A 9,292-nucleotide genomic window follows, 5' to 3' on the forward strand; every position below is an offset into this window, starting at 1 on the left:
TTTGTGTATGTGTACTGTGTGGGCACATGTGTGCGTGTATGAGTGTATATGTGAATATATGTATATGTGTGTATTGTGTGGGCATGCACACATATGTATATGTGAGTTACTTGCATGTGTGTGAATATGCACATATGTGTTATGTGTATTGTATATACATGTGTCCACGTGTGTGTATTAGTTTCCTAGGGCTGCCATAACAAAATACAACAGACTGGGTGGCTTAACAACAGATATTTATTTTCTCATAATTATGGAAGCCAGAACTGTGAAGTCGAGGCGTTGACATGTTGGCTTCCCTTGACGATCTCTCTCTTTGGCTTGTAAATGACCACCTTCTTCCTGTGTCCTGACACGATCATTCCTCTGTGTGCGTCTCTTTCCTAATTTCCTCTTCTTATAAGATCACCAGTCATATTGGATTAGGGCCCACAAATAAGGCCTCATTTTACCTTAATTACCTCTTTAAATACCTTGTCTCCAAATACAGTCACCTTCTGAGGTCCTGGGGGTTAGGACTTTAACATATGAATTTTAGGAGGACACAGTGCAGCCAATAGCAGTGTGCACATGAGCATATCAGTGTGTATGTGAACGTGTACTTACGTGTGTATGTATGGGTATGTGTGTGTGTATTGAGTAGACATGTTTATGTGGGCACATGGATGTGTAGTTATATATATGCATGAGTGTGAATGTGTGCACCTGTGTATGAATGTGTGCCTCTGTGTGTGTCTGTGTGTGTAAGAACATTCCAGGCAGAGAAAACAACATGTGCAAAATTATCACGCCATATTTGGAGAATCTCGCACAGTACAGTTTTCTTCTACTCTTGGCCCATATGCATATTTATTTGCACTTAATTGGAAATGCATGGAACATATCATTTCCTCTGAGCTTTCCCCTACTTAATATTCAATGATCACTCTCCCCCTAAGGCCACATACCCTTCATATTTACCATTTCAATGGCTGCTTAATATTCCATAGAGTGCATAAATAATAATTTACTTAACCTTTAGGTTGCTTTTTAAATTTGTAGATAAGGCTGAAATAACCACCTAATTGTTTTCTTCTTTTGTTGAATTATTTCTTTATGATAACTTTCCTAGAGTGGAATTACTGGATCAAAAGAAGAGAACATTTCCCATAGCTCTTGACAAAGCCAGTGCTTTCCAAAGGTGGTAATAATTTATACTGAGCCACCTGGAGTTTTACTACTAGTTGGTAAAACTCTGGGCTAATTTGTTAGAGTTTTAACAGGTCCCTCTAATAGGGCTGGTGAAATTTTCATTTCTTTGACTGCCAGATGCAAAAAAAACACAACCCCCGTGTTTGCCTGCCATTTGTACAGCCTCTTTTGGACTACTGTTGTGGGTGAACTCTGCTGAAATAGCTTTGGAGGTCGTGAGGAAGGAGATCTTGAAATTCAGAGCTGAATGGTTTCATTCGGGTGTGGAGTGTATACAGTGCTAGAAGGCTCTTCCTGAGGTTAAGCTGAAATCTGCTTCCTCGACATTTCTGCCTGTTGGTCCTTGATTTCCTCCCAGAGACACAAAGAGTGGTCTTCCCTTTAAGACCATAATGCTTTTAAGGCACATCTGTGCTACAGTGTGAATTGGTACTTTGTTCTTTTTTTAAATTGCCAAATAATATTCCATCGTATGGATAACAGTTTGCTTTTTAAGTCATGAAAGGAATTACTTTAAAGAGAAATATGAACAAAATGGTAGTACAGGTCTGACCTTAGTACATGAGTACAGACCTAATGAAAGTCACATGCAAAGACCATCTGATCTTCACATGCTTCTCACTCACTCTTCCTTCAGGCAGATCTCTGTTGAAATATCACCTCCCTGACCACCCACAAGGGGATGGGGCTTCCTTTTGGGTGATGAAAATATTCTGGAATTACATGTAGGTGATGATTGCATAACATTGTGAATGTACTAAATGCCACTGAATTACACATGTAAAAAATGGTTAAAGTGGTACATTTTGTTATGTGTATTTTGCCACAGTAAAAAAGCATCTTTCCCACACCATTCTTTAACTCCTTGTGATGCCGTCTTTTACTCTATTGCACGTAGCACTACTAAAAATAATATTATGTGATAAAAATTATATTATAGACATTTTATATTTGTATTTATATTATATTTGTTTATAGATAGTTTTCCCACTAGAATATAACTTCCATGAGATCAGGGGCTTTGTCAATCACACTATTTCCAGTACCTACAACAGTATTTGGCATTTGATAGGAGCTTGAGAAATTATTTTAGTGTAATGAGTGAGTGAACACATCTATCAAAAATAAAATGCTCAGATCTTTGACTAAGCAATTCCACTCTCAGAGAAATGTTTGTATGTGTGCACGTAGAGGCATAGACCAGGATGGTGGTGATGGTACTGAGAGGCAGTATGTGGAACTCATACTGATGGTGCATTGAGATGACTTTTGATGGTTTGTCTATGAGTGTTTAAATTTTTAATTGCATGTTTTTACTTATGTGCTTATCTGCTGTTTATGGCAAGTGATACTGATTTTCCATCTATCATAATAGGTAACTGTTTCATTTTTTTAAATAACAACTTTACTGATATATAATTTACACACCATAAAATTAGCCCTTTGAAAGTATACAATTCAATGGTCTTTGGTCTATTCAAAGAGTTTGCAGCCATCACCACTATTCAATTCCAGAACCTTTCCATCACCCCAAAAGGATACTCCAAACCCATTAAGCAGTCATTCTCAATTTCTCCCTCCCCCTAACCCCTTTAGTCACCAGTATGCTTTCTGGGTTTATGATTTGCCTATTCTGGACATTTCATACAAATGGAATCATATAATATATGTTTTTTTTTCCACGTAGCATAATATTTTCAAAGTTCATCCATGCTATAGCCAATATCAGCCCTTCATTCCTTTTTAATGCCAAACAATATTGCATTGTATGGATAATAGTTTCCTTTTAAATAAAAAAAATAAAATTGCTTTAAAGAAAAATATCAATGAAATAATGATACAGGAATATGTAGATATGGGATGACAGTAGCATGTGAAAGATCAAAGTTTGGGAAACTGTAATATAGAAACTCCGTTTGGATATGTGCCTGGTCAATGTGAACAACTAGGGGTGTGCCTTCTGGGTGTGCTAACATTCTTAAATTCTGTGGTTTGGGTGGGAGGATCATGCATTGAGTCTTCCCACTAATGCTGGCTTCACCCTATTCTACAGAATAATTAGTGGGAAAATGTTGGGTGCAGTCAGGAAATGCTTAATATCTGTTCCCTGGTCTCTTCCAACCCTCCTCTCTCCTCAACCTGTCCAAAAAAATAGGTATGTTACCTTAAAAAGGTAAACCCACCCAGGATGGTGTAGAGTGGTTGAATGATACTTCATCTTGACACAATAACATTCTAACTCCAAGCATCGAGGGCAAAATTTAAATTCTTCTCAAGTTAAGTATAAGGTCAAATTTAACATGATGTCACTTATGTGCGGAATCTAAAATAAAACATGAAATAAAACAAACTCAGAGATTAGATTTTGGTTACCAGAGGAGGGGGTTTGGGGGAGGGGAAATTGGAGGAAGGGGGTCAAATGGTACAAACTTCCAGTTACAAGATAAGTAAGTCCTGGCGATGTAATATATAGCATGGTGGCTGTAGAGAACAATGCCATATGGGACATTTGAAAGTTGCTGAGAGAATAAATCCTGAGAGTTCTCATCACAAGGAAAACAACATTTTTTTTTTTTGGTATCTATATGAGATGATGGATGTTAACTAAACTTATTGTGGTAATCATTTCACAATATATGTAAGTCATACTATTGCGCTGTACACCTTAAACTTACACATGCTATATGTCAAATATATCTCAATAAAACTGAAAAAAATGTTGAAATGCTAAAGAGAATTAGCATTGATTTGCCAACCTTTTATTATGCCTCTGAAATTACACCGTATTCTAATAGCAACAGATTAAAACTGACAAATTCACTTACATAGATTAGATACTGTATGTCTACTTCCCCTACTTTAAAATAAATGATAATTACACCTGTAGCAATCAAGGTTAAGTCTGGGAAACAAAGACTACCTTAGTTATTATTTTTCATTTGTTTTAAATAAACTATTTTGGGATACTTGTAGATTTACAGAAAAGTTGCAAAAATTAATACAAAGAGTTCTTGTTCTAGTCTTTTAATGTCAATATCTTACTCAACAAGGGTACAGTTCTTTTTTTAAAAAAACTAATTAATTTATTTTTTATGGTGACATTGGTTAACGAAATCTAATGTTTCAACTGTACACTTTAACAATAAGACATATATATTTACACTGTGTGTTCATCTCCCAAAGTTAGATTTCTTTCTGTCACCACATATTTGACCCCCTTTACCCTGTCTACTTCTTCCCTCCCCCCATCCCTAACCTTTGGTAACCACTATAGTCCATAGTCTATAGTCCATCTCCATGAGTCTCTGTTTGTTTGTCCTGATCATTTGTTGCTTTTAGGTTTATATCCTACATATAAGTGATATCATGTGATTTTCAACTTTTTCAGTCTGGCTTATTTCGCTTAGCATGATTATCTCGAGGTCCATCCAGGTTGTTGTAAATGGCAGTATTTCATCTCTTCTTACGGCTGAGTAATATTACACTGTATATGTGTACCACAGCTTCTTTAGCCAATCATCTATCGTAGAACACTTTGGTTGCTTCCAAGGGTACAGTTCTTAAAACTTGCATTGGCACAGTACTGTTTAACTAAACTCAGCATTCAGAGTTCACCAATTTGCCCACAAATGTCTCTTTTTTTCTGTTTCAGAATCCAACAGGACATCACATTGCATTAAAAATTTTGTTTTGTTTCCTCTGATCTGTGACAGCTCCTCCGTCATGTCTTGTTTTTCATGACCTTGACGATTTTAAAGAACACTGCTCCAGTATTAGAGTTTGATGTTTGATGTTTTCTCATTGTTAGAATGGGATCTGGGGAAGAGAAGAACCCACATATTTATTTTTTAAAAGTTAAATTTTAGACTTTAGATTTTACCAGTTTTTCCATTATTGCCCTCTTTCTGTTCTAAGCGCCAATCTAGAGTACCACATTGCATTGAATTGTCACTTCCCCGCAGTCTCTGTCAGTTTGGAATAATTTCTCACAAGCTTTTCTTATTTTTCATGACCTTGACAGTCTTGTGGAGGACTGACCAGGTGTCCTTTAGATATCAACCAATCTGTGTTTGTCTAATGTTTTTCTCATGATTAGATTTGGGTTATGGATGAAAAAAGTCACATGCCAAAAAACAATGAATTGTACACTTTAAATGGGTAAATTGTATGGTATGTGAAGTATATGTCAACAAAGCTGTTACAAATACCTTTTTGAAGAGAACACCCAAAGGTGAAATCACATTACATCATATTATTTAGTTATATCATATTGAATTACATCTTGAAATTCATATGACATCCCTGGTGGATTTAGGAAGGAAGGATGTTAACCTCCTTCACCTCGTTAATGAATAATTCATTGTTTTTCGGTATGTTACATTATTAACTTTTTAAAATTGTGATCATTTATGCTTATAACATAAAATTTGCCATTTTAACCGATTTCAAGTACAATTCAGTGGAATGAATTACATTTGTGATGTGCAAACACCACCACTATTTCCAAAACATTTTCACCGATAAGAGTGAAAGGGTAGAGGTGAAAACGTGGGGCCTCAATGTTAAGCTAGGACTTTCGTTCCTAATCCAAAGGGCAATGGGAGACCATTGAAAGATTTTAAGAAGATGCATGGTGGGTCAGGTTTTCATTTTGAAATAACTGTTCCTGCTGTAGTTGAAGTACAGTTGGAGAACAGATGGTCGACAGAGGTGGGGTTGCTGTGACGTGAACACAGAATCAGCTGCCGGGCCCCACATTCTTGGACCCCTCCAAGGCCCTGCGAGAGACCTGACAATGTACTAACGGGGCTATAAAACTCTGTGCTGGTATTTTTGTATTTTTTTTTCTGAAGGAAAGACCTCTCCTGCTCCAATCGTAAAGGTCCTACAAGACCTGGATCTGCCCCTGATACTAAATAGTAAACTTCCAGGATGAACTTTCAAATCCTTACTAAGTAATTGGGGGAAACCCTTACTCAGGGTTCTTGAAGAATTAAGTCATGTGTTTTAGTGCCCTGTTGCCTGTTGTATCAGGCGTGGTTCTTGGTGGTGAGCCACTCTGGCCAACTCCAGCAAAATGAGAACTTGTTGGTGGGATATATGGGCAGAGGTTGACACACTTTTTTTCTGTAAAGGGCTGGTAGTAACTATTTTCAATGCTGCAGGCCATATGGTGTCTGTAGTAACTACATAAGTCTTGCCGTTGCAGCGTGAAAAGAGCCATTGACAATATGTAAATGAATGAGCAAGACTGTGCCAATAAACCTTTATTTATAAAAACAGGCTGCAGGCTGGATTTGGTGATCGGGTCATAGTTTGCTGACTCTTGTGTTTGGAGACTCCAAATTTGTTGGATGTTTGGAGCACAGGTTTGTACATTGTGGGTGTACAGGACTCAATATGTGCATCACCCCAGATCTACTTGTCCTTGTGTACTCACCCCTGCCTCAACAACTTGCTCTGCTATTTCTATAGATGAAGCCCCAACTGCTGCCATGGCCATTTACTGCATCATAGGTGAGAAGCCCTGGGTTTACTACTTAAGAACTTAGCGACTCTAGACAAGTTGGTCCCTAATAAAGGGATTCGAATGGATCAAGACTGATGTGCTTATGCTTTCTGGGATGCTGAAAGGAAAAAGACTTTGAGGCTACACCCCAGAACAATGGGAAAGAGGTTTGACTGATCAGTTATGTTTGCAATGGACACCCAGGTAGAGAGAGGTGGCTAAATATTTGTGATCCTGTAACTAGGTCTCTTATGGTTCTGAAAAGCTACAGTTCTGTCTGGATACTTCACTGAGAATATTCTAGAGATGGAACAATTATGTAAAATATAGCCACTTGGCATAAAAGAATGGCCTGTAATTTTACAAATTCCTAACGCATCTGTTTTTATAAAAGAAACAGGATGAACTCCTGATTCTCTGTTCACAAAAGACACATCTGGGAGGCAGCTGCCCATTAGGAAAAAGAAACCAAATCCACAATGCCTTTCACATCAGCTTCATAGTTTAAGTACAGAACAAAGATCCAACATGTACTTTTAAAGTTTGACAACTGTTTATTGAACACCCATTATGTTAATCAAAGACTTGTTCCTTGCCCTCAAGAAATTGTAATTGTCAATATCTAATCCTGGGTGAAAGAACAGAATCAACTAGAAAAACTAATAGGAATGGCTTTCTGGAATAAATAGGGGTAGGAAATAATGGAAAAGGGGTAAAGGAAGAGAGAGGTCACTCCAGCTTGGGGAAATAGTGATAGCAAAGGTTTAGAGGCAGGGATGAGCAAGAGAACATTAATCTTGTTGGAAGAGCAAATTCATGGTGGGAGAAGTGGGGGATGGTTTTTGGTAGGAGGTAGAATTATAAAGGTGTGAGAAATCAGGATGTCAAGTTTGGCTTTGGTGTCTAAACAATGGGCTGCCATTGTACCTTCTTGGGTGTTCTAGGAAGATCAAGAATTATGGATGGTATGGAGGGCAGAGGAAAGGTGAGATGGTCAGGCAGAGAGGCAAGGAAGGAAGCTGATGCAAAGATGCAAACGTGAGAGGATGGGCCTTGAGCCTGGAGGATTACATGTAAAGGGAGAGAAGACAGGTATGAGAAGTGTTTCAAAGTTATGCTGGGCTGGGCGTGGTGGCTGGTGGTATATGAAGGTTGCAAGAAGAAAGGTGTCCTAGAGAACTGCAGAATTCCAAACTTGGGGTCTGAGGTTGAGGGTGCCAGGGAACACTTGGAGGATGGAACAGAAGAAAAGACTAATTTTAACCATGAGTTGTTAATGATGGCAGATATGACCACAGGTTATTTCCGTGGGAAGGTCCAGGCTGGAGATAAAGAGACATGTATCACAGACTTGGCAGGCAGTACATCTGATCCGCCTTCCAGCCCATTGCTGGAATTTCATGGAGATAGCCTTATATGCTGGTTATCAGGAATTTCTAGAAGTCTTCTGGGGAACTCCTACATCCACGATAAGACGAACTTTTATTAGGTAGCTCCTCTTATTAGAAAAGTTTTCTGGTGGATCAAGACTTAGCAGACAGTGGACAGGGGGCTAGGCTGGAAGCCAAACCTTGACCCTGACCCTGACTTACTTTGTGGCATTTCACAAGCCATTTAACTTCTCTGGGCCTTTATTATATTGTCTACAAAATAGCAGGGTGACACTAAAGGATTTGCTGTAACTCCAACATGCTCTGATTCAGGGTGGTTGAAAGTTGAAACTGTGAGAATGGATAAATGGATGGATTTTCCCGTAGAGAGGGCAGAGTCCAGGGCCTTGTTGTGGGGAGGGGCAGTGGGAGTTATGAGAGAGAGATATATAAAAAGAAGGAGGCATCTCTGTTAGCCAGAGAGAGCTCGTGAACTAGGAGGAGAATCAGCTTGCTAGCCAAGGAAGAGGGGTCTTAGAGAGAGAGAATGATTCCTGCCAGACTAGATTTCTAGAAATTGGGAGCGAATTTCTGGGAGATAGGAATGGATGTGGGTTCAGGAAGAGGTTGTAATGCTAGGTGAGATTTGGAGCCAGAGAAGATTTGATTGAGGTGGGAGGTGGTGAGTGGGCATTGGTTTACCAGGGGAAAATCTTGAGCTTTATCTAGTTATGTTTGTATGGGTATGATTTATGAAAGGTGGAAGACAGTTTCAAATGAGCATAGGAGCAGAAAGTGAGATAAATGTTTACCTTCTTAGGTTGCATTTATAGAGGTAGAGTCCCGCTTGAGGCGAGTAATGTTACTGTTAACACCATGCCTTGTGCTCATTTTTACCTGGGTTGCTCTAAGAAGGACAGGAACAAATTGAAAGAGGAACTGCATAAGGGGTATGAAGAAAGGACTGGGTGCTATTTAGCTTTGGGAAGAGAAGATTTTGGGGGAGGGATGACAGTTGCCTTTAAACATCCAAGGAACATCCTCCCGAAAGGGAGCCCTGCCATGCCCTTTCTACTGCTACTGCAGATAGAGCCGCTTCCGAAGGGTGCTTTGGATTTCAGGGTTCACTTTCCTTGCTTCCCCTTCCTGAACCAGCTCTGCTTCTGCCATCCGCCGGGTTACCTGTGGCAACAGGTACGATCAGTTGGGCCTAGGCCCCTGG

Source organism: Pteropus vampyrus, unplaced genomic scaffold (assembly GCF_000151845.1).
Source record: "Pteropus vampyrus isolate Shadow unplaced genomic scaffold, Pvam_2.0 Scaffold561, whole genome shotgun sequence".
Taxonomy (NCBI): domain Eukaryota; kingdom Metazoa; phylum Chordata; class Mammalia; order Chiroptera; family Pteropodidae; genus Pteropus; species Pteropus vampyrus.